The 26,873-nt window shown below is 37.6% G+C and overlaps 1 long non-coding RNA gene across 2 annotated transcripts in view; it reads right to left on the reverse strand.

The window, feature by feature from the left end:
• Window positions 1-26,873, reverse strand: part of LOC132538324 (uncharacterized) — a 366,520-nt gene that overhangs the window by 96,526 nt on the left and 243,121 nt on the right. The window lies entirely within an intron of this gene.

Here is a 26,873-nt window from a genome sequence, read left to right on the forward strand (position 1 = left end):
TTTACGTTGGAGACTTTAATAGTCATCACCAAGACTGGGGATATTCCTCCACTCGTGCTGACGGCTCTATCTTAGCCGACTGGGCTTCAGCGAATGACCTCTCCCTATTATACGATCCCAAACAGCCAGGCTCACAGTACTAGATGGAAAAAAGACTCGTCACCCGACCTGTGCTGGATTAGCACAGTCAACGGCCAAGCCTTTTCCACTAAGAGACAAGTTCTCAAGATCTTCCCGCACAGTCATCACCACCCAGCAATCATCCACATTGGTCTCCAGCTCCCACTGATTCTGTGCTCAGAGAAACTAAGATGGAACTTTCGGAAAGCAAACTGGCGTCTGTTCAGTGATTTTACCAACAAATCTATTCCTGCAATTCCAATTAACTCTATCCCCTCTGAAGATTCCTACAGGTGCTTCCGCCAAGCCATCTTCAAAGCAGCTTCCCAAGCCATTCCTCGTGGGAGACGTGCTAACTATACACCTTGTCTTGATGCTAAATGCGAACAACTACTAAAGCAGTATGATGAGTCGGGCGACCCAGATGTGACTGACCATCTCATTGCCTCCCTGGATGCAGCACGCCAAGCCCGCTGGCAACAACTCACGGAAAGTCTGAACTTCACCCACTCAAGTGGGAAGGCCTGGAAGCTTCTTCATAGTCTGGGTGCTGGTAGCCAACCCCCTCCCGTCTCCCATCCTCCCATATTTCCAAACTCAGTGGCCAGTCACCTAACTCAAGTTGGACGTGCTAAGATCGACCCAGTCTGGAAAAGAGACATTTCTCATGAGTGGTCATCCCACTTCCATTTATCTTGTCCATCTCCAAAACTCTCTCCCTTTACACTGTCTGAACTGGAAGACGCTTTGAAGAGGGTTAAACCGGGAACGGCTGCTGGCTATGATAACATCACCCCAGAACTCATTCTTAACTTGGGCCCCGCGGCAAAGAAGTGGCTCACTTCATTCCTGTCCCACATCTTGGAATCTGAATTTATGCCCTAAATTTGGTGTCGTGCGAAGATAATAGCAGTTTTGAAACCAAAGAAAGACCCAACACTGGCCGCCAGCTATAGACCAATTTCTCTCCTCTCCATGTGTTACAAACTCCTTGAGAGGCTGCTTCTGTCACGTATTTCTCCTCTTACAGAGAAATACCTATCACCCGCCCAAGCTGGTTTCTGCCCAGGAAGATCTACCTGCGAACAAGCCCTGGCCCTCTCAACTTACATTGAAAATGGATTCCAGAAGAATTTAAAGACGGGTGTTGTCTTTGTTGATCTCACAGCAGCCTATGACACCATCTGGCACCGTGGTCTCCTAGTCAAGATCTCAAGATGCCTACCTCCATGGGTGGCCAACACTATATTGTTTCTTCTCCAAAACAGAAGATTCCGGGTGCATCTGGGTGACAAGTCTAGCAGATGGAGACTTGTCTCAAGTGGCCTCCCCCAGGGCTCTGTTCTGGCTCCTACGCTATTTAATATTTACATCAATGACCTCCCAGAAACTTCTTCAAGGAAGTTCATCTATGCCGATGACATCTGCTGTGCAACTCAGGGATCCAAGTTCGACATCCTCGAGGAAACACTCACAAAAGACATGTCTCTGATATCTGATTACTGTAAAAAATGGCAACTAATTCCTAGCACTGCTAAAACGGTATCATCTGTTTTCCATCTACACCATGCCTCGGCCTCATGTGAGCTTAATGTGCAGCTTGGCGATACGAGAATCCGGCATGAAGCCCAGCCAGTCTATCTTGGCGTTACTCTTGATGGCACTTTGTCATTTCACGAACATCTCATAAAAACTGCAGCAAAGGTGGGCACGAGGAATAACATCATTGTAAGACTGGCCAGCTCCTCATGGGGCGCGATGCTTCCACACTACGATCATCATCTCTGGCATTATGCTATTCCACTGCAGAATACTGTGCCCCAGTATGGTTCCGTAGCCCCATGTCCACTTGGTCGATTCCAAATTATATTCCTCCATGAGGATAATTTCTGGAACCATCCATTCCACCCCAGTTCCATGGCTGCCAGTTCTTAGCAACATCGCCACGCCAGATATTCATCAGGATGCAGCATCATCTAAGTTCATTTCCCATGTGTATGCTTGACCGGACCTGCCAATATACGCGGATATCTTCGCCCACCCTGTCCAACGCTTGACGTCTCGTCACCCAATCTGGTCCCCTACGCCTACACTGAACTTCTCTGTTCCAGACTCTTGGAAACAGAGTTGGCAGTCAGCTGAGGTAAAGAACAAACACCTCATCACAGACCCCTGCAAGCGTCAACCCGGCTTTGACCTAGCACATTATGATTGGGCCCTCCTCAATCACTATTGAACAGGCCATGGCCGGTGCGCCGCTATGTTCCATCGCTGGGGAGCCAGAGACGACCCGAACTGCCCCTGCGGCTCCAGACAGACTATGACCCACATAGTCAACGACTGCCACCTCTCCAGATTCAAAGGAGGTCTCGAAACTTTACATCAGGCTCAACCTGACGCTGTTGACTGGCTACGGAAGGAGGGCAAACGCTAGAAGAAGAAGAAGGGAACTTGGTATCTTAACTTTTTTCTTTTCTCTCATGATTATTTTAGAATGCCTATGGTATTTCATTCAAGTGTGCCCAAGGCTTTTATAGGGTTTGTGATGAATTTAAAGATCACTATGTTTATGATGGTCATTTTAATAATGCTGAATTTTCCAATCAATGAAAGTGAAATATTGTTCCACTTCACTGTTTTTTCTATTTATTTATTTTCTATTTATTTATTTATTTGTGTTTTTTTTTGACATATAGCTTATTTACCTAAGGTGTCCAGTAGCTGTATTTATTGACATTTCATCCTTTTTTTAAGCTTATATATTTGAAAATTTTATTAATTTCTTATTCCTCTACCATATTGTGTACAATAAAATACAACAGATTTTTGTATAAAGATTTTGTATTCTATCATTTCACTGTAGTTATTTGTAATTCCTGACATTTTATTTTGGTGGCTTTCTATGTTTATTATTATCTACAAATACCTGAAGAAAAATAAGATACAGAAATCTAGATAGAGGTTTCCCCACTATCCTAAACTATTCTTAAGAAATATTACATAAACTGAAATGACATAAAGCATTATACTGAAAAATTTACAAGACCTAGTAGACCCCCAAAATAACAATCAAATCATATGAAATATGTTCACCCTTATATGCTGTACATTTTAAAAATATATTATGATTTATTTTCCCTTTTTTTGCCCTTGTTGACTTTTATTATTGTCGTTGTTGTTGTTGATGTTGTTGTTGTTGGATAGGACAGAGAGAAATGGAGAAAAGAGGGGAAGACAGGCACCTGCAGACCTGCTTCACTGCTTGTGAAGCCACTCCCCTAAATGTGGGGAGCCGGGGGCTTGAACCTGGATCCTTCTGCCGGTCCTTGTGCTTTGCACCACCTGTGCTTAACCCACTGCATTACTGCCTGACTCCCATCACTACACAGTTTTTTATTTTATGTCAATCATAAAAATAACACTGACATATAATGAAAGCAGAAGTGATAGACATACATAATTTATATAACAAAGTTCCCAGAAAGGAGTTTTTCAATGTCTCTCTTATTAATCCAGAAGATTAACAGTCTGCAAAACAAAGCACTTGCTGTTGCAAAACATTAAATTAAAATAATGAAAAATGCATTTTGTCTTTTGTTTTAAAAGTAAACATAGTCAGGGCAGAGGGTAGATAGTATAATGGTTATGCAAACAGACTCTCAAGTTTCCTTCATTCTTATATTTGTATAATATTGCGCACATAAAGCTACAATAGGGAAAAAAGAATATGTGATATATAATATACATAACTATGGGTATATGTGAATATGTATGTGTATTTACATAGGTAATTCACAATCCCACCTGGTTTGTACAAGTTTCCACTTTCACCATATTCTCTCCAAAACTTATACTCTTGCCTTTTGATTATGACAGTTCTAATGGGTGTAAGATAATATCTTATTGAGATTTCTAATTTGCATTTCACTTTCATTATTAATTAAGGAACTTATCGTGAACTTGGTGGGACATTTGTATAATCAATTTGGAGAAATGAATAGTCTATCCCTTCAATACAGTCATATTTTTCTTTCTATTGATTTGTTCAGAATATATCTTGATTTATCTTGAACTTGAACCTCTTAGCTGACCAACTCCTTCCATAAATTGTTTTTTCATTTTCTTGGGAAGGATATATTTTTCTGCTTATTGTAGTGTTAATCACTTGTGCTTGCTTATGCTTCTTGTACTACTAGTGTCAAAACTCCCAGATTATGCAAGGGCCAGTACTTTAGGTTGGTCTTCAAGAAGACTGAGGATCCCCATTCTGGCCTTCAGGGCCATGGATTGATCCTGGCAGGCTGATCTGAGGCCCTTATTAAACCATCCAATTGGTAGTAGCAATGGGTAGTGTGTATAAAGTACAGGGACTTAACACAAGTTTAGGATCCTCACTTAACTGGGAATTCCTAATTCATGGATAATTACAGGATAATGTGAAAGCATGGTAGAGCATAGGGAAACTCCCATACTAAAGACAGAGTTTCCTTCAAAACTGGGAAGTTCGAGTGAGGTCCTGGATCTTCTATAGTGGGGCTCACTTTCCTGCATGCTTCTCTCAGTTCATACCAACTGAGACTGCATCTGTTGATCCCAACCTACTCAATGCAATGAGTACCACCTCAGCATGCTTCACTTCAGAATGTGTCCAGAGACATCAGGTGTGGAATGTTAACCCTTCAGCATCATTACTCAGGTGATACCTTTCCTTCTTCATAGGACTCCTTAATTCCATTACAGGTGGTCCACTTCCTAACAAAGCTTTAAAACCTGTATATAGACCAGGTCTCATGAGATAGGGCAGATGTACACATGTTTCCACAAATATGGGCAAAATATATACCTTAAAGCAAAAGTGCACAATAGTTTGCAGTGAGTCAATAAATGAAGCAAGCAAGTAGAAAGACCTAAAATGACAGCTTAAAGTATCTAATGAAATAGTTTCTACTTAGACTTAGATATCCTCCACACCTACTTCCCATTACATTTCGCTCAGTCACTCCAAAGCTAACCTTCTCAAAGTAAGGACTGCAAAGGCTGAATAAAGGCAAGAAACTGGCACACTTTAATGATGACTCTTTAGTCACCATCAGGCCACCCTGTCAGCTGGGGCCCTAGTCAGGGAGTCCTAGGATTCCCACACAGACATGATGAGCCTAAACCTCGAATATATCCCTCTCTCCATTACCACTGCTCATCTCCATCAGGAACAACATAATAGATGCCTTTGTGGGGCCCCATAGGACCTTGCCCTCAATATGGAACAACAATGGTGGAGAATGTTCCATATTCCAAAGGGGGTGGATAACATACTCTGTTTACACCTGAAGAAGATGGGTCCTGAAATTGGTGCAACTTGGAATGTTCCTACAGATGACCATAGAATGTGAGTTTGGATCTACAGGGATACAGAGGTTACATAGGCTCCTATGCTGAATATAGGCCCCAGATCAAATTGATGAGGTTTACAGTCAACAATATTTGTGCACTTTTCCCATATTTAGGAGCTACTTTCTTCCCTTATCCAGCTTTCTAGCCCTTTTTCTAGCCATGACATCATCTCCCCAGACAGTAACTTGGGTTCATCTGTATATCAGATATCAGGGTCAGGCAAAAACTAATAAAGTCGTGGGCCCTTTGGAAAATAACTAAAATAGACCTACTAGTTATTTCCAAAACAGAGACCCCAGATCTTCATCTGCACTATTCCAGCCTTTAGGTTCATGATTAGTCAACAATTTGTATGGCTTTATTTGTTAACTCTTTTTCAGCCACCAGGTTCCAGATGCTAACATGATGCCAACTGAACTTCCATGGGCAGACAACCCATCAATATGTCCTGGAAGTCTGCTTCCCCAGAGCCCTGCCCCACTAGGGAAAGAGAAAGATAGGCTGGGAGTATGGATCGAACTGCCAATGCCCAGGTTTAGCGAGGAAGCAATTACAGAAGCTAGGCCTTGCACCTTCTGTAGCTACCCCATGATGACACTGGGTCCATATTCCCAGAGAGTTAAAGAACAGGAAAGCTATCAGGGGAGGGTATATGGAGCTCTGGTAGTTGCAACTGTACCCCTCTTATTCTATGGTCTTGGCAGTGTTTCCAGTTTATAAATTAATAAATATTTTTTAAAAAGAAAAGAAAATAGACGCTCATGCCTAAGGCTCCAAAGTCCCAGGTTTAATCCCCTGCACCACCATACGACAGAGTGGAGAAGTGAAAGCTCTGGTTAAAAAATAATAATAATAATAATAGTAATAATAATAAAATAGCATACTGTATCTTGCCATAAAATGATCTGTCTGGTATAGGACTGGTTGATATCCTAAACTCTGCAGGGAGTCAAGATTATTGGATGTCTCTACAGATGGTCAGAAGTGCTAACTTCTTCGGCACAGCCAGAGCAGGAATGTGATTCACCAAAATCTGTGTGCTAATTCCTCAAGTTCTCACTTTGAGCAGCTGGAAAACTGTATTCCTACCTTCAGCTTTTATTTCCCACTGGAGAAACTGTTCCAAAGACTATCTTTTGAGAGTGAGAAAGTGTACAAGAGAGAAACAAACCAAAGCACTGTTCCCCGGAGTTCTACTTATTTTTTATCTCCAGTGCCATCTCATGTAATGCTGAGAATCAAACCCAAGATCCTGCATATGCAAAACACCTATTCCACTACTAAGCTACCTCCTATGATCCCAAGAGAACACTCTTTTTTTTTTTTAATTTATAAAATGGGAACACTGACAAGTCCATAGCATAAGAGGGGTATAATTCCTGCCACCAGAAATCGATATCCAAGCCCCTCCCTTGATAGCTTTCTTATCAAGGCTCCAGTGCTGAATGTGGGCCCCAGATCAAATCAATGGGGTTTACAGTTAACAATATTTACACACTTTTACCATATTTGGAAGCTACTGTCTTCCAAGATGCAGGTTTCTAGCCCTTTTTACAGCCATGACATCATCTCCTCTTCTAATTAAGGGAGTTGGGCAGCAGCAGTGGGTTAAGGGCACATGGCACAAAGCACAAGGACCCCCGTAAGGATTCCAGTTGGAGCCTCAGGCTCCCCAACTGCCAGGGAGTCGCTGCACAGGCAGTGAAGCAGGTCTGCAGGTGTCTATCTTTCTCTCCCCCTCTCTGTCTTCCCCTCCTCTTTCCATTTCTCTCTGTCCTATCCAACAACGAAGACAGACAACAATAATAACTATAACAATAAAAAATAACAAGGGCAACAAAAAGAAAATCAATCAATAAATCAATAAATATTTTTTTAATTCTAAGATTCTTAACTAAGAATATATCCAGGACCTACCCCCTCCACCCCAGAGTCTTTTACTTTGGTGCAATACACCAATTCTAGTTCAGGTTTTACTTGTGTTTTCTCTTCTGATCTTGTTTTTCAACTTCTACCTGAGAGTGAGATCATCCCATATTCATCCTTCACAACAGAAAGTTTAATGGCTATGATGTATCTCTCTTACTTCTTTTTCATTTTCATCATCATTCTATATATTACCAAGATACTTTATATTTTTTCTTTCATAAAATCTTCTTGCTACAAAGGGTGATTTTTTTATTTGATTTCCTTTTTTCTTGAAGAAAATTTTAATTTTAAGCAAAAATGTTAGGATATAAAAACTATATCCAAGTTGCCATTATTTATGTCATTAAAATAAAATTCTCATTGTAGGAGAAGTTAAAAGAAAGGTACAGTCATATTTTAAAGTATGGTTATTTTCAATATAAAACTAACTTCAGTGATGGCAAGACTTAAATAGCAGTGAAGGGCCCTTATCTGAAGAGTAGAGTTGCTGGTGTAGTGTCAATAAAAGAGAAAACAAGGAAGAAATGTTTTCCAATTTGATAACACATTTTCATCCTGTAATAAATATGACTTAAAGAAGATAGCACCATAGCTACTGTGTCAACTTTTTTTTTTTTTTTTTACTGTTTTTGCCTCCAAGGTTATTAGTAGGGGTATATTGAAAGGGAGAGAGAAAGATAGGAACCTGCAGACCTGCTTTGCTGCTTACATTCTCCCCAGGTGGGGAACAGGGGCTCAAACCCTGATCCTTACGCTTCTTACTATGTGGGCTTAACCAGGGGCGCTGCCACCTAGCCCGTGCTACTATATTATCAAAATTATTGTATCGTAGAAAGTAATAATAGCCAATAATTACAGATTAAATTTTGCAAATGTACAGATATCTTGTTAGTCACAAGCAACAATAAAAGATATTAAAGAATGCATTTAAAATTCAAAATATATAATTGTTATGAATATATGGTGATCATTTAAATTTTATTGTATTCTGATTTTGAGCTTTCATTTTTGGCCTTTTCTAATTGTATTTAATGATTATTCACATGCTTTGTTTTATCATGTTGTAAAGTATGATTTCATTTTCTTGACTGTTGCTTCTGTATTAGGATCATGCATAATTAAAACTTAAAAGATAGTATAAGTTCAGGCACTATATTAGCTCTCAATTACAGATATATCTAATAAAACCTGATCAGATATAATAATAATAACAAAACCCTATGTGTTCAAGAAGATAATAATTTACATTCTAATTGAATTGTATTTTTGAAATCATCAAATATAATTATTTCACTTAATTTCCTTTTCCTTTAGTTATTACTTTTTTTCCCCACTAAAGTTATTTCTGGGGTTAAGTCTCTGAACAATTATTCCACCACTCCACAGAGCCATTTTTTGTTTTTCTTTAATAGAGTGTGAAAGGCAGAGAAGGAGAAAGAAACAAAGGAGAGATGCCTGCAGCTCTGTTCCTCCACTCAGGAAGTCCCTTTTGTCCTTGTAGATATGGACTAAGGACTCTACCAGGTGAACCACAAACTAGCTCCCTACACATTACCATTTTTCCATTCACAATAATTTTTTTTTGCTCATATCAATTATAACTGTAATAGCTGAATAACCAGGGCTCTGAGACTCTTTATAAGTTTTGTCCCATATATATGTTGGGAATGCTCTTTTCCTTACTGTGAGCAAAAGAAAGTATGAGACAAGAACATAAATAGCATTCAGCTGATGTCAAGAGCATAAAATAGAAGTATTTAAACTCGCAAGGCATTGTAGGTATGGAAGATTACTTAAGCAAGTAACAGAAGTTCAGCCTTTTCTGCTCTTTTTGCCTCCTTTCTACTGTTGCTATTCACATCTGATCTCCCTGGACCCACAAGACGCTGCTGTCCCCAGAACTTTCATGTGTTGAAGCTGAATGCTAGTGAGGTTTAAGGACTAATGACTCCTGCCACATATCTAGCTAGCCCTTTTCTCATGTATATTTTCCTATCATGGTTTTTATGTACCTAATACACCTACATTTGTTAAACACCACAGCAAGTGTGTTTTAAACAGCCCAACAACAACATGTGTGTGTGTATGTGTGTGTGTGTATGTGTGTGTGTGTATTGTTTATCTACTTACCTAAATTCAAATAGACCAGTTAAAAGGTAAAAAATGCAGGCTCTGCAAATACAAATCACTTAGGATATGCAAATTACACATTTATTTTTTTAAAAAAGGTGTTTGTTTAAAGGATGTTAAATCATCATTCTATCCAAAGCTATTTTGCTTAATTTCAAACTTGAAATGCATATAGAAAACAATTCTACTCCCAAATCATTCAGAAGACCCAACATAGACTTCTTTGGCATCCTCTTAATTAAATCTAGCTTCTGATCATTAATTATGAGCTCTATGGAGATAGTCTGAGAATATTAAAAATGCATGCATAAGTTTTAACTATTCAATGTGGAAGTTGATTTGCCCAAAAGAAATTAAACTTCTATATAACCATTAGAAGGAAAATCTTGCTCTCTGCTATTATATGATGTACAGATAGAAGGTGAACAATGAGCTGACATGATCATAAAATCATATGTGGAAAGTAATAAGCTTCAATCTAAGTTTACTAAGAGATGCAAACTAAGCATCCCCTAAATGTAATACTCAATAATGTTAATGCTTTTATTAATTGCTGTATTTGTAAGTATATGTATTCCAAGCATGCTAATTCTTGTGTTTATGCTAATTTTAAGAAATTTAACTAGATAATATTATTATAATTGAAAAACCCCTGACCTAGTTTAAAGAACCTCCACAAGCTTATCATTGGTGTTTCATTTCCCATGAATTAATCAAATGTAAGAGGACACATCTGCTAGCATAGGCACTTGTAGGTTCGGCGTTTTCATCTGAACTACCAAGAAGACATTTTCTCACTAAATACTTTATTTCCATATGTTAAAAATTTGGCAGAATATTCTAGTGATGTTAAATGAAAGATAGTGTATTATTCTCAGTTAAAAAATATCTACATCAGAGAAATGGAAATAAAAACAACAATGAGATACCAATTCAGTCCTGTGAGAATGTCATACATCAAAAAAGGTAGCAGCACCCGAGTAATGAAGCTGAAGGGTTGTCATTCCACACGTGAAGTCTCTGGATACACTCTGAGGTGAAGCGTGTTGAGATGGCAATCGTTGCTTTGGTTAGGTTGTGATCGGCGGATGCAATATTATTTGGTATGGATTGGGAGAAGCATACGGGAAAGTGAGCCCTATCCAAGGGTGCCAGGACTGGGGGAAGTAGGGGCTCTATAGTGAAGATGTGAGGTTCCTGCTGTCTTAGGGTTCAAAAAGACAATCAATAGTTAATATTACCCACACATTATTATGCCTTTGTTCACTAATCCTTTCTTAAATTAAAAATTTAAATAAAAAAAAAAAAAAAGGTAGCAGCAACAAATGCTGGAGAGGTTGTGGGAGCAAAGGAACCCTCCTGCATTGCTGGTGGGAATGTCAATTGGTCCAACCTCTGTGGAAAGCAGTCTGGAGAACTCTCAGAAGATTAAAAATTGACCTATACTATGACCCTGCAATTCCTCTCTAAGGATATATCCTAAGGAACTAAACACACCTATCCAAAAAGATGTGTGTATACCTGTGTTCATAGCAGCACAATTTGTAATAGCAAAGCCTGGAAGCAACCCAGGTGTCCAACAACAGATGTGTGGCTGAGAAAGTTGTATATATACACAATGGACTACTACTACTCAGGCATTAAAAATGGTGATTTCACCTTTTTAAAACCATTTTGGATGGAACACGAAGAAATCATGTTAAGTGAAATAAGTCAGAAACAGAAGGATGAATATGGGATGATCTTACTCAAAGACAGAAGTTGAAAAACAAGGTCAGAAGAGAAAACCCTAAACAGAACTTGGACTGCAATTGGTATATTGCACCAAATTAAAAGACTCTGTGGTAGGTGTAGGGTGGGGAGAGTTCAGGTCCTGGAACAGGATGGCAGAGGACCTAGTGGGAGTTGTATTGTTATGTGGAAAACTCAGAAATGTTATGCATGTACAAACTATTGTATTCACTGTTGACTGTAAAACGTGAATCCCCAATAAAGAAGTAAAATAAACAAATAAAAATATCTATAATATACATTTATGCTAATTGACTATTTAGAATATGTCTTGACTAGTTGGATATGATACATTCATGTTAGCTATTTCTGGTTTTTTTCTATGGAATGTGTACTCTAGAATACTACAAAGTGTGTATATGAATAGATTCCCTTACTATCAAAATTACAGTTTGTAAAAACTGTAATGTGAATTTGCATTCTTGAACAAAAATTAACGCCAATAGAAATTTAAGTATGGGATGTATAAATAATCCCTAAGAAGTTTAGGCATACTACCAAAATAAAAGTTTGAGATTGTTGAAAAATTCACCTTGGGATATATAAAATATAACTGCAAAGGAACACAAGAAAAAAATTGAAGACAAAAACATCTTCAATTAAACATGTAAAAATGAAAAGTAATCATCAATAAATGTTATGAGATTATTATTTTTGATCATATTAACTTATATAAACATTTATTATAAATATGCAATGACTACTTCCTGTGCACTATTTAATGTAAGACAAATGAACTGATGTCATTAAAACTTCAGTAAAGATAGCCAGTCTGGTGAGAAGCCAGCAAATTAATACATTATGTTAAGTTCAGTAACAAAATAAGCAAAGGTCAATTTGAATTTAATATTCATTTTTCCTACTGATTTTTCCATCGAAATGGCATAAGTTAAAAAAAAAAAGTAAATGAAAAAAGAAAGCTTTCATGCCTGAGGTTTGAAGTCCCAGTCCAACCCCCAGCACTATCCTAAGGCAGAGATGAGCGGTGCTCAGATAAATAAATATTAATTAGTTGAAGAATTAATTCATATAAACCACACTAAGAAAAATTAACCATAGCAAAATGGGTTTTGATATTTTTTATTTTCTATTTGGTCTATTTTTGTTGTGAAGTTAATTTACAGATGGTACAATTTCTCATCTCCCTGTGATCGGTGTCTACAAAACACTCTCACCCCCAATTTAGGTCCTTCCCCACCATCATGCGCCAGCAATATTAGATGATATGGAGTTGTACTATATGAAATGTTTAGAACTGAGCTTTTTCTTCTTCTTCATCTTTCTTCTTCTTCTTCTTCTTCTTCTTCTTCTTCTTCTTCTTCTTCTTCTTCTTCTTCTTCTTCTCCTCCTCCTCCTCCTCCTCCTCCTCCTCCACTTCCTCCTCCTCCTCCTCCTCCTTCTTCTTCTTCTTCTTAATTTTATTTTTTATTCTATTTTATTTTTATTTATTTATTTATTCACTTTGGTTGCCCTTGTTGTTTTATTGTTGTAGCTATTGATGTGTCATTGTTGTTCGATAGGTCAGAGAGAAATGGAGAGCTGAGAGGAAGACAGAGAGGGGGAGAAAAAGATAGACACCTGCAGACCTGCTTCACCGCTTGTGAAGCGACTACCCTACAGGTGGGGAGCCAGAGGATCCAACCATGATCCTTTTCTTGTTTCCTAATGTGTGCTTGAAATGTGGCTGAAAGCCTTTCTCATTGAGCACTCGATAGATATCTTGCCATTCTCTTCTGGCCTGTAGTGTTTGTATGGAGAAGTCTGCTGCTAAACTTATGGGTTTTCCTTTGTAGGTGACTCTTTGTTTTTCTCTTGCAGCCTTGAGGATCCTTTCTTTATCCTTATTCCTTTCCAATCTAAGTATGACATGTCTTGGTGTCTTTAGGTCTGGGTTAATTCTGTTTGGGACCCTCTGGGCTTCTTGAATCTTTATGTCTTTGGTGTTGTCTAGACTAGAGAAATTTTCAGCTATTATGGCCTGGAGAACGCTTTCTTCCTCCCCTTCTCTTTCTTCCTCTGGTAAGCCAATAATGCGTATATTGTTTCTTTTGAAGTCATCCCATAGGACTCTGTTGTTGTTTTCAGCATCTCTTAATCTCTTTTTGAGATCTCTTACTTCTTTTTTAGTTGTCTCTAATTCATCCTCAATCTTGCTAATTCTGTCTTCTGCCTCATTGATTCTATTCTCTCTGCCCTCTACTGCTTTCTGGAGTTCATCCATTTTGTTGCCCTGCTGTGATACTGTTTTAGCTTGTTCAGCTAGTTGCCTTCTTAGCTCAGCGATTTCAGCTTTCAGCTCTCTAATAACCATGAGATAATTAGAATTTTCTTCCATATTCTCATTTGTTGTTCCTGCATTTCTGATTACAATTTTTTCAAATTCTTTACTCACTCCTGTTATTATTTCCTTAGCTAATGTTTGGATGTTGAACTCGTTGTTTTGTGCTTCGCCCTCTGGAGGACTTTTAGCTGGACTCTTGTCCTGGTTCGAGTCTCCAATATTTTTTCTTGTTGTTTTAACCATTTTAAATAAGTTAACAGTTTTTTCAATCCCTGAGTTGGAGTTCAGTGGTGTAAAAGCCTTTTTTTTTCCCCTGTAGGCTATGGGAGCCTGAGGGCTTTTAAACTATCAGTAGGCTTCTTAGCTTAATCACTGACTCCTGACCAAGAGATAAAGCAGGGTGTGGCAGAGATAATCCAGTGGTTATGCAAAGAGACTTTCACAGCCCCTCAGCTATGCCACCGAGGTATAGGTCTTCTGAGTTTCCCGGTTAGATCTCTGTACCCTGGTGTCCCTCCCTGTTGCTGCTCCAGATTCTGAGGGTAGTAGCAATGGAGACTCAGAGTTGCACTTGGTGAGTCTCTGGGGAGTCCTTTCCTCCCTTCAGCTGTCCCCTTGTTGGTGGAGCAGACTGAAGGTGGTGTCTCCACTGACAAACTGTCGAACTGTTAGCAGTCACTTAATCTCTCCTTAGGCCCCTCTCTCCTCTCTGTCACCAGCCACGCGTGTTTGTACTCACGGGTGATTTACTGGGTTTCTGTGGTCATTCTAGTCCTGTCGTGTTTCGGTCCGGGTGGTCTCCTTTGGTATTCCTAGTTGATCCGGGAGAGGAGAGGAGAGGAGAGAAAGCGATCTGCTGCTCGTAGCTCCGCCTCCGGAAGTCGAATCCCCAACCATGATCCTTATGCTGGTCCTTGCGCTTTGCTCCTGCGCTTAACTCGCTGTGCTACCATCGACTCCCCTTCTTCTTCAACAAGAGTTTTTGAGATAAAATTTATTCATAAGCCTATAATTTTTTTCAAAGTATTAACTAGGCAGTCTGGTCTCTTTTCCCCTATCATAGAACTGAATAAAAAGTAAATCTTTAAAACAGAACACAATTCACATAGAAATGTCAGGTTCATTTCTTTCTTCTTTTTTTAAAAGATTTTATTCATTTTTTGTTGCCCTTCTTGTTTTTCATTGTGGTTGTAGTAGTTATTATTGTTCTTATTGATGTCGTCATTGTTGGATAGGACAGAGAGAAATGGAGAGAAGAGGGGAAGGCAGAGGAGGAGAGAAAGAAAGATACCTGCAGACCTGCTTCACCGCCTGTGAAGCGACTCCCCTGCAGGTGGGGAGATCTGGCCTCGAAATGGGATCCTTATGCTGGTCCTTGCACTTTGTGCCACTTGTGCTTAACGTGCTGTGCTGACGTGTGACTTCCAAAAGATATATTTTATGTCATATGAGAAAGTTTTAAGAGCAAATGAACACCAGGGCCCCATGCTAGTATATGTAACTTCCAGGATCTGTCTGAGAGCTTTAGATATGCAAAACCCATGCACTTAGTGATTTTTTTTCTTTTTAAAATATTTTATTTATTTGCTGAACAGAGACAGAGAGAAATCAAGAGCAGAGTGGAGAGACAGAAAGACACTTGGAACATTGCTTTATCATTTTGCAAAGCTTCCCTGCCTGCAGGTAGGAAATGGGGTTGAACCCCACAATACTAAAGGATAGTTTTTTCAATATTGTAGTGTCTTTCCTCTGCTTCTCTTCTTCTTCCTCTGTTAGTTTTAAGCCCTGACAATGACCCAAAAGACAAGCAAAGAACTACAAAACAAAACCCCAAATTTTGTTCATTTCAATTCATAAAAGTTTTGCTTCTTTAGTTAAGTTTATGTATAAGTATTTATCATTTTAATGCTAGTGTAAATGAACTGTTTTCCTTATTTTATTTTCAGATAACTCCTGTTTTTAGAAAGAAATGTGGGGATAGTCGTCCTCACAAGTGATGAAGCAAGTCTGCAGGTGTCTATCTTTCTCTCTCTCTCTCTCTCTGAATTTCCCTCCTCTCTTGATTTCTCTCTGTCCTATTCAACAACAATGACAGCAATAGCGACAACAATAATAACAATAATGATAAACAACAAGGGCAACAAAAGGGGGAAAAATAGCCTCCAGGATCAGTGGATTCGCAGTGCAGGCAATGAGCCCCAGTGAAAACACTGGAGGCAAAATTAAATTAAAATAAAATAAATCTTTGAAAAACATTTCATTAGACTTTCTTGGTAGCCATCATTTCTTATATACTCTTCAGAAGCAGTTACTGTTTTAGAGTCTGAAAGGGTCTGATACTCTCTAGTCAAAACTTCTAGAATTATTTATGAAACCTTCTTTGGGGCACTAAAGCCAGTTAGAAATAGATGCCATCCTGAGTCCTCTCAGCAAAGGATCCCACCAATGTGTCCTGGAATCCCACCTCCCCAGAACCCTGTCCCACTAGGGAAAGAGAGAGGCAGGCTGGGAGTATGGATCAACCTGCCAATGCCCATGTTCAGTGGAGATGCAATTACAGAAGTCAGACCTTCCACCTTCTGTACCCCATAATGATCCTGGGTCTATACTCCCAGGGGGATAAAGAATAGGAAAGCTTTCAAAGGAGGTCATGGGATATGGGGTTCTGGTGGTGGGAATTGTGTAGAATTATCCCTCTTATCTTATGGTTTTGTCAATATTTCCATTTTATGAATTTTAAAAAGTAGGCATAGAGCAGATGAGAATAGGGATGTTAGGGTGAGGAGAAGTGAGGAAGTTTATTTGAAGTATATTTTTACGCGTCCATGACTTTCATGTTTTTGCATGAGTTTGATAACTAAGAGCACCACACAGTTTTAACTAATATTGCTTTGTATTATAACCTGAAGTACAGTATTGTGATACCTCCACTTTTCTTTTTCTAGAGGAGTATTTTTGCTATTCATGCTTTTTTAATGTTCCACATGAATTTTTGAATACGTTGTTCAATTTCCTTGAAATAAGTTTTGGGGATTTTAATAGGGATTGAACTGAATGTTTGGATTGATTTTGGCAGTATTGCCATTTTAATAATATTTATTCTTTCAATCTATGAACAGGGTATGTCCTTCCATTTCTTTGTGTAATCCTCTATTTCTTTTAACAGTGTCTTATAGTTTTCTTTGAGCTGGTCCTTCGCATCTCTTGTTAGATTTATTCCTAGGTATTTTATCTCTTGGGGTTCAAATGTAAATGTGATTGCTTACTACAGTTCCCTTTCCTCTGGCCTATCCTTTGTGTAGGGAAATGCCACAGATTTGTGGGTATTGATACTGTAACCTGTTTACTGAATTTATTGATGATTTACAGTAGTTTTTTTGGGGGGAGAGTTTCTGGAGTCCTCTGGGTATATCAACATGTCATCTGCAAATAATGATAATTTAACATCATCATTTGTAACTTGGGTTTTCCTTGATCTATCTTTCTCACCTGATTGCAGTGGCAAGGACTTCTAGGACAATATTGAATAGAAGTGGTGAAAGTCCACATCCTCGTTGAGATCCTGATCTTAGGGGGAAAGCTTTCCATTTTTCCCCTTTGAATGTGATGTTAGCGATGGGTTGTTACATATAGCCTTTGTTATATGGATGAGTGTTCTTTCCACTCCCAACTTCTTGAGGGCCTTTATCATAAATGAATGTTGGGCTTTGTCAAACTCTTTTCTGCACCAATGGATAAAATCATGTGATTTTTTATTGGTTTCGATTAGTCAATATTTTATTGAGGATTTTTACACTAATGTTCATCAGGGATATAGGTCTATAATTCTCTTTTTTTCATGGAGTCTTCTCCTACTTTGTGGATAAGAGTGATGTTAAACTCATAGAATGTGTCTGGGAAGGGGGCCAGGTGGTGGCACACCTAGTTGAGTACATGTATTATAATGTGCAAGGACCCGGGTTCAAGCCCCCAGTCCCCATCTGCAGAGGGAAAGCTTTACGAATGGTGAAGCAGGGGTGCAGGTGTCTCTCTCTCTCCCCCTCTCTATCACCCCCCTCCCTCTTGATTTCTGGATGTCTCTATCCAATGAATAAAGAGAATAATAAAATTTAAAAAATAACAAAAAAAATGTGTGTGGGAGTTTTCCCTCTTCTATTTTGTGGGAGAATTTGAGGAGGATAGATTTTAGTTTTTCAAATGTTTTATGAAATTTGTTAGTATATCCATCTGTACCTGGGCTTTTGTTCTTGGGGAGGCTCCTGATTACTGTTTCAATTTCTTTACTAATAGTCAGCCTGTTAAGTTTATCTACTTCCTCCTGTGTCAAAGTTGGCAGTTGGTGTGACTTTAAGAATGTGTCCATTTCTTATAAGATGTTAAATTATTTTTATATAGATGACCATATAGTCTTGCATAATCTTTTGTGTCTCTGCCTAATCTGTTGTAACATCTCCTTTTTTTTCATTTCTGAGTGATTTTACTATAGCTTTCTCTCTCTTTCTCTTAGTGAGTATAGCTAGTGGTTAAGCTATTTTATTTATCCTTTCAAAGAACCAGCTCTTGGTTTAATTAATCTTCCTGATGGTCTTGTTTTCTAGGTCATTGATTTCTGATTTTAACTATTCCCTGTCTCCAGCTGACTGTTGGGTCTCTTTGCTGCTCCATTTCTAGTTGGTTTAGTTGGGTTGTTATATGGTTTACTAGAGATTTCTCTTCCCTCTCAGGACTCTTTTTGCTGCATCCCACAGGATCTGATAGCTGGTTTCTTCATTTTCATTGGTATTGAGGTAAATCTTATTATTTTATTTTAATTATTATCTTTATTTATTTAGTGGCTAGAGATAGCCAAAAATCGAGGGGGGGAGGGAAATAGAGAGGGAGAAAGAGACACACCTATAGCACTGCTTTGCTACCCACAAAACTTTCCCATTTAGATGAGGACCAGGGATTTGAGCCCATTGTAACATGTGCACTCAAGCAGGTTGAGTTAATTTCTTTTTTGAGCTCTTACATGACCATATATTGTTCAGAAGCATGTTTTTGAGTCTCCAGACACTGGGGTAGTTTCTTTCTTCTTGTGGTTGGCTTCTAGCTTCATATCATCATGGTCTGGGAAGATGTATTTTACTATTTTACTATTTATATATTTGTTTAGTCTGTTTTTGTGACCCAGCATGTGGTCAATCCTTGTGAATGTTCAGTATGTACTGGAGAAGAGTGGGTATTCATTTGTTTTGGGATGTAAAGTCCTATACATATCTATTATGTCCATTTCATCTGTGGTTTCATTTAGGACCGCTATTTCCCTATTGATTTTTTTGTACAGATGGTATCTTGCTGTGAGTGCTGTGTTAAGATCTCTTACTATTATTGAGTTTCTTTCAATATCTGCATTAAGTTCAGTATTTGTTTTATATATTTTGGTACACCTGAGTTTGGGGCATATATATTTATAATGATTATGTCTTCTTGTTGGATTAATTCTTTGACCATTATGCAGTGTCCCTCTCTGTCTCTGCTTACTTTCTTTTTCCTTTTTCTGTTTTGTCTAAGAACAGAATAGATGTCCCTGAACACCCCCCCCCTTTTATCCCTGAATTATTAGCTTGGAACATCTTGCTCCAGCCTCTTACATTAAGCTTACATTTGTCTTTTCTTTGGATGTGTGTTTCCTGAAAACATATAATTTGTAGATCCTTTTCTTTAATTCATTTAGCTACTCTGAGTTTTGACAGGTGAATTTAGGTCATTCACATTTAGGATGATTACTAATATATGTGAATTACTTATGTCCATTCTGATTTTTGTTTTGAGTTTGTTTTAAATTGTTGATCCTCTTCGCATTTGTTTCTATTTGTCATTTTGTGTGGATGGATTTCTGTGATGAGTTCCCCACTGATTTCTCTTGTGCTTTCTGTTCCTTGTTGTGAACTGTGGTTACCATAAGCGTAATAACAAACATAGTGTATCTTAAAAAAAATGTTTTAAGTTGATCTTCATTAACATTTGATAGAATTGCTTCATCCATTAATTCCTTCCCCTTTCCTACTTATTGTTTTTTTTTCCTTTTTCATTATTATTATGTTCTTAGTTCTAATCTACTGCTGTTTACCTCACTTAGAATGTGTATTTCTTTGCTTCCTCTTTTTTTTGTGGGACTCTTTTCTGAAATTCTTGTAAGCTAGTGTTGAAATGGCAACATGTTTTCTTATTTATTTTCTTTATTTCTTTTTTTTTACAGTGCACACAATTAAACAATTAAACTACTCACATCCATGTGTATCTGTTTGAATATCAATTTTATCTTCTATAAAGTAAAAGTACATAAAATACAGAATAAATAACAGAAATAAATGGTAAAATTCCACTGTGTTCCAGCTCAGTGGATAAGAGGAAAATGTAGTATATTATAGTAACTACAATGTATGTTAGAGACTCTGAATATCCAGAAGGAATAATTAAATGATTTTCAGAAGATACAAAAGAGCTTCTGAGTAAAAAAGCACTATGAATTGCAATCTAGGATTTAATTAGATGGCAACTAGTCTTTAGGCAGAGGGAAGAACTGGATTGCATTAGCATGGACATGGAAGTGCCAGAGAATGCACATTATTTAATGAACATCAAATAGTTTCACTTTCATAGATGCCTCATGCCTGCAAGGTAAATTGTAGGAAGTGAGACTGGAGAGAAAGGTATGGTAAAACTATTTTTAAAAATCATTATAGTTCTAAAGCATTGTGAATCTTTATCCAGTAGTCATCTTGAACTAAATGAATGACTTTTTATAGGAAGGTGTTATCTATGCTATATATTTAGATTCACTCAGCTAGCACAGTAGAATATAAGGCATATTATTAGATTTTTTATGGAAACAAAAAGATAAAAGGCAAATGATTTCACTCAGATGAAAAAGTCACAAGGTCTTGAAACAAGACAATGAAATAAGCACAATGGTACAGAGATAGGAGATAATAAGAGTGTAGACTTATAATTAGGCAATGAATTAAATTTAAAGGAGTGATTAGGGAAATAGGTTGGCTGGTAGAGCACAGGACTTCTGTGACATAAGGTTTCTCACCAGATTCTTGACACTGTGTCTGCAAGAGTAGTACTGCATGTCACTCCCTCATGTAAGATTCTTATTCTCTATGCCATATGAATCAAAAGAGAAATATTTAAAAAGGAAGTCATAATAAATTTGAAAGACATATAGACTAATGAAAAAGGAGTCTATGATTATCAGAATTGATGTTGGGGCAGAAATAAATCCATTCCGTACACCTTCTGTGTTCTTCAGAGGATGTAGAAATAATCAAATAAACATTAAGCAGGTAGGAGAAAAAGTAATGTGGACTTTATTAATAATTTGTTTATCTCCTCCACACATGGAAAAGACTCAGATAATCTCACCAATTTGCCACAGCACCTTAGTCAGCAAATTTGAACAATTTAGTTAACAGAGTGGATTTGGGAATAAGGAATAAGGACCATTTAGGAAGGTTGCTGAACAAAGGACTAGCAAAGTAAGGCAAAAACATGATGACACATACATCCTAAGCCTTATGAATAGAACAGATAACCTCTGCAGAAAACTACCTTAAGGATTTTCTTCATTCGATTCTTATGATCTCTCTAGTAAAATTAATCTTCTTTCAAATCTATATTTTTGGGTGGAGATGAAGATATTTATATCCCTACAATAATGTACTAATGTCAATGCCCAGGATTTCATACACTGTATCTGTTTAAGTTGTCTTTATTGTGGAAAGCTAAAAAAGCATGTGTTACTTATTTTTATAAACTTCTGTAACTTCATAGGTACTTCAGAGAAATAAATGTAAACATGAATGCTTGATAAATTATCTGCATATGTCACCAATCACTAATAACTTGATTGCTAAACATCCTTTTATGAATATTGAAATTTAGGTGATCATTATTTGTGACATATCCTGCTTTATTTAAAGAAGGAGTTATTGACCAAACTATTAAATGGGGAAAGGAGAGTCTCTTTAACAAATGGTGTTGGGAAAATTAGGTTGAAACATGCAGAAGAATGAAACTACACCACTATATTTCACCAAACACAAATGTAAATTCCAAATGGATCAAGGACTTGGATGTTAGACTAGGAACTGTCAAATACTTAGAGGAAAATATTGTCAGAATTCTTATCCATATAAATTTTAAAGACATCTTCAATGATACAAACCCAATTATAAAGAATACTAAGTAAAAAATAAACCAACAGGACCATATCAAATTAAAAATCTACTGCACAGAAAAAGATACCACCACCCAAACAAAGAGAACTCTTACAAAATGTGAAATCTTTACATGTAGTACATCAGACAAGAGACTAACAACCAAAATACATAAAGTGCTCACCAAACTCAGCAACAAAAGAACAAATGACCCCATCCAAAAAATGGGAAGAGGATATGAACAGAATATTCACCAAAGAAGAGATCCAAAAGGCCAACAAACATATGAGACAATGCTCCAAGTCACTGACTGTCAGAGAAATTCAAATAAAGACAACAGTGAGATACCACTTCACTCCTGTGAGAATGACATACATCAGAAAAAGAAGCAACAACAATTGCTGGAGAGGTTGTGGGGACAAGGGAACCCTCGTGCACTTCTGGTGGGAATGTCATTTAGTCCAACCCCTGTGGAGAGCAGTCTGGAGAACTCTCAGAAAACTAGAAGTAGACCTACCCTATGACCTTGCAATTCCTCTCCTGGGGATATAGCCTAAGGAACCAAATACACCCATCCAAATATATTTGTGTATACCTATATTCATAGCTGCACAATCCATAGTAGCCAAAACAGCAACTCAGGTGTCCAACAACAAATGAGTGGCTTAGAAATTTGTGGTATATACAGAATAGAATACTACTTAGCTATTAAAAATGGTGATTTCACCTTCTTCACCTCATCTTGGATGGAGCTTGAAGGAATCATGTTAAGTGAGATAAGTCAGAAAGAGAAATATGAACATGGGATGATCTTACTTATACACAGAAGCTGAAAAACAAGATCAGAAGAGAAAACACTAAACAGAACTTGGACTGGAGTTGGTATATTACACCAAAGTAAAAGTCTCTAGGATAAGGTGGGAGGGCTCAGGTCCCAAAACATAATCTCAGAGGACGACCTAGTGGGCATTGAACTGTTATGTGGAAAACTGAGAAATGTTATGCATATCCAAAGTACTGTATTTTACTGTTAACCAATAAAGAAATTAAAAGAAGAAGAAGTGAGTTACTAGGGGCGTTATCAACTAACGCTTAAAAATAATTCTGTATGACCGTAGCAGCTTTATATCTTGTAATCCTGAAAAAGTTATGTAATCTTCCTATTAATTAGTTTCTATATATGTAAGAGGACTAAATGAATTAGTATACAGAAACACTTGGAGCATGGTTTTATATGGTACTAAATTTAATTATCTGTTTGCTTGTAGTTATTAGTAAGAGGTCTTGCATGTGTTAGAATAATATTCACAATTACATTAATGGTAACTATTTAAAAATCATATCACTGAATGCTTATTTCAGTATGGAATAATGCTGAGGAAATTCTTTCATTTTGCTAACATTGGAGTTTTTGAAGCTTCTAAAATAATTAATATTTTTATAATCACATATTTCAAATCAGTCACAAATAGGAATTTAATGGAGACAGTCTACTAAAGTGATCCCCTAAAATATTTATTAGATGCTAGTTCATCTACATAATGTGAATAAGGTCTAATTTACCAAGAAGACACTGACCTTGCAATAATCTATAAAATTTGACCAACTCACAGATTTTAGCCTACACAATTTCTTCTAAAGCAAATGATGACATTTTAATTATACTATTTGACATTAACCAGTTATAAAGTACAAAAAAGACAATGCCATAATCAACATTATTTGAATTAATAATAAGAAAAAAAATAAACAGAAAAAGAATGCCTAGGAATAAAAGTATGAGGGAGAAAAGAAGGATTTTGTTTTTTCTGTCAACAGGGTTATCGCTAAGTCTCAGTAACTGCTTAATGACTACACTCTTCCTGGTGGCCATTATGTATTTTCCCTTTCTGCTAGAGAAAGAAATGCAGAGAAAGGAAGTTAGAAAGAAGGGAAAGTGAAGCAAAGAGACATATCCATACTAGCAGTCTTACTTCTCTACTTATAGTTTCCCCCTGCATGTGGGAACAGGAGCCTGAACCCAACTGGTGAAGCAGAACTGTCTCTTTGTCTCTCTCCCTCTCTATCTCTCCTTTCCTTCTCAATTTCTTTCTGTCTCTATCCAATAATAAATAATTTAAGAAATAAAATAAAAAGTAAAAATTCCAACAACAGTCTTTAAAAACAAAAATTGTTTAAGAAATTGTTTAAAAACACAACAGATACTTAACTTGGAAGGAAATCCTAATTTAAAAAAAAGAATAATAATTTATGAATTGCATTCCCTGACATAAAACTATATTACAAAGTTATACTAAAGAAAAGAGTATCATATTGGAATAAAAGTAGACAGTAGACACACATGGACCAATAGCATACAATTTAGGATCCAGAAATTAAACCTCAAATGTGCAGTTAACTTATGACATATAAGTTTGAGTTAGAATGATTAAAGGTTAGATTGTTATGTGGAAAACTGAGAAATGTCATGCATGTACAGACTACTTTATTGTCAACTATAAACCATTAACTCCCCAATAAAATTAATTAATTAATAAATTTTTTAAAAGAATGATAAAATTAAGCAAGTGAAGCAAGATATGGACTTATAGAAAAGGAAACCTGGGTGGGGGATCGGCTGTAGTGCTGCGGGTTAAGCACACATGGTGCAAAGCATAAGTACCTGCGTAAGGATCCTGGTTTGAGGCCCGGGCTCTCATTGATTTTGTTGCCTGACACCTTGCTATATTGCCTAATAAATTCCAGTAGTTTTCTGCTGGATTCTTTAGGTTTTTCTATGTATACTATCACATCATCTGAAAATAGTGAGAGTTTGACTTCTTCCCTCCCAATCTGTATTCCTTTTATTTCTTTCTCTTGCCTGATTGCTATGGCAAGAACTTCCAATACTATGTTGAAGAGTAACAGTGACAGTGGACAGCCCTGTCTAGTCCCCATCTGAGGGGGAATGCTTTCAGCTTCTGGCTATTGAGTATGATGTTGGTTGTAGGTTTGCTATATATGGATTCCACTATCTTGAGGAATTTCCTATCTATTCCTACTTTTTGTAGGGTTTTGAGCATGAATGGGTATTAGATTTTGTTAAAGGCTTTCTCTGCATCTATTGAGATAATCATGCGGTTTTTGGCTTTGCTTTTATTGATGTGGTGAATGACATTGATTGACTTACATATGTTAAACCAACCTTGCATTCCTGGGATAAAGCCCACTTGGTTGTGATGAACAATCTTTTTGATATGCTGCTGTATCCAGTTGGCCAAGATCTTGTTTAATATTTTGGCATCTATGTTCATCAGAGATATCGGTCTGTAGTTTTCCTTTTTTGTTGTGTCCCTATCTGCTTTAGGTATCAGGGTGATGTTGGCTTCATAGAAGGTGGAAGGGAGTGTTCCTGTTTCTTTGATCTTATGGAAAAGCTTTAGAAGTATGGGTACTAACTTTTTCCTGAAGGTTTTGTAAAATTCATTTGTGAAGCCATCTGGTCCAGGACTTTTGTTGTTGGGGAGATTCTTAGTAACTGTTTTGATTTCTTTGTCTGTGATTGGTGCATTTAGGTTTTGTAGTTCTTCTTGGTTCAGTTTTGGAAGGTTATATGTTTCTAGGAATTGTTCCATTTCTTCCAGATTCTGAGAACGCTGTGGTATATATATACATGATGGAATACTATGCAGCTACTAAGAACAATGAAATCAACTTCTCTGACGCATCTTGGTCAGAGCTAGAAGGAATTATGTTAAGTGAGCTAAGTCAGAAAGATAAATATGAGTATGGGATGATCCCACTCATCAACAGAAGTTGAGAAAGAAGATCAGAAAGGGAAACTAAAAGCAGGATCTGACTAAATTGAAAGTAGGACACCAATGTAAAAACCCTGTGGTGAGAAGGAGGGTGGAAATGTGGCTTCCTAGGCCAGGGGGGTGTGTGTGGGGGTGGGGGTAGGTGGCTGGGATGGGACACAATCTTTTGGTGGTGGGAATGATGTTTATGTACACTTCTATTAAATTGTAGTCATATAAATCAATAATTAATATGAGAGGGGGGAAATTGATTGTATGTATATCCAAGGGACTTCTCAAAGTAAACCCAATTACCAAATAATGTGATGTTAACAATAATTATCCATTGTCTTCTTGAACCCTAAGACAGAAGGAACCTCACATTTCCACTATACAGCCTAAACTTCCCCCAGTCCTGGGACCCTAGGGTAGGGCCCACTTTCCCACATGCTTCTCCCAATTCTTATCAAACAATATTGCATCCTCTGATCGCAACCTAATCAATGCAACAAGTGCCACTCCAGCGTGCTTCACTTCAGACTGTGTCCACAGACTTCAGTTGTGGAATGACAACTCTTCAGCTACAATACATGGGTGAGACCTTTCCTTTCATAGTATTCTCTAATTCCATCCCAGGTGGTTCACTTCCTAACAAAATTCCAAAACCTAGATATAGACCAGGTTCCAGAAGATAGAGCATATGTTCACACATATCCATAAACTAGGGCAAAATATATACCTGAAAGCAGTAGTACACTAGAGTTTGCAGTGAGTGCCCTCCCCAACACTTCATCTCCACTATTACAACCTTTGGGTCCATGATTCTTCAACAATTTGCTTGGCTATGTTTATTAACTCTCTTTTCAGCCACCAGGTTCCAGATACCATCAGGATGCCAGCCAAGCTTCCCTGGACTGAAGACCCCACCAATGCGTCCTGGAGCTCCACTTCCCCAGAGACCCACCCTACTAGGGAAAGAGAGAGGCAGACTGGGAGTATGGATCGGTCAGTCAACGCTCATGTTCAGAGGGGAAGCAATTATAGAAGCCAGACCTTCCACCTTCTGCAACCCACAAGGACCCTGAGTCCATGCTCCCAGAGAGGGATAGAGAATGGGAATGCTATTGGGGGGGGGGGGGATATGGAGATTGGGTGGCGGGAATTGTATGGAGTTGTCCCCCCCACCCTATGATTTTTGTTAATGTTTCCTTTCTTAAATAATAATAAAAAAGCTTTGCAAATGTTGCT

This window comes from Erinaceus europaeus, chromosome 4 (assembly GCF_950295315.1).
Source record: "Erinaceus europaeus chromosome 4, mEriEur2.1, whole genome shotgun sequence".
NCBI lineage: Eukaryota > Metazoa > Chordata > Mammalia > Eulipotyphla > Erinaceidae > Erinaceus > Erinaceus europaeus.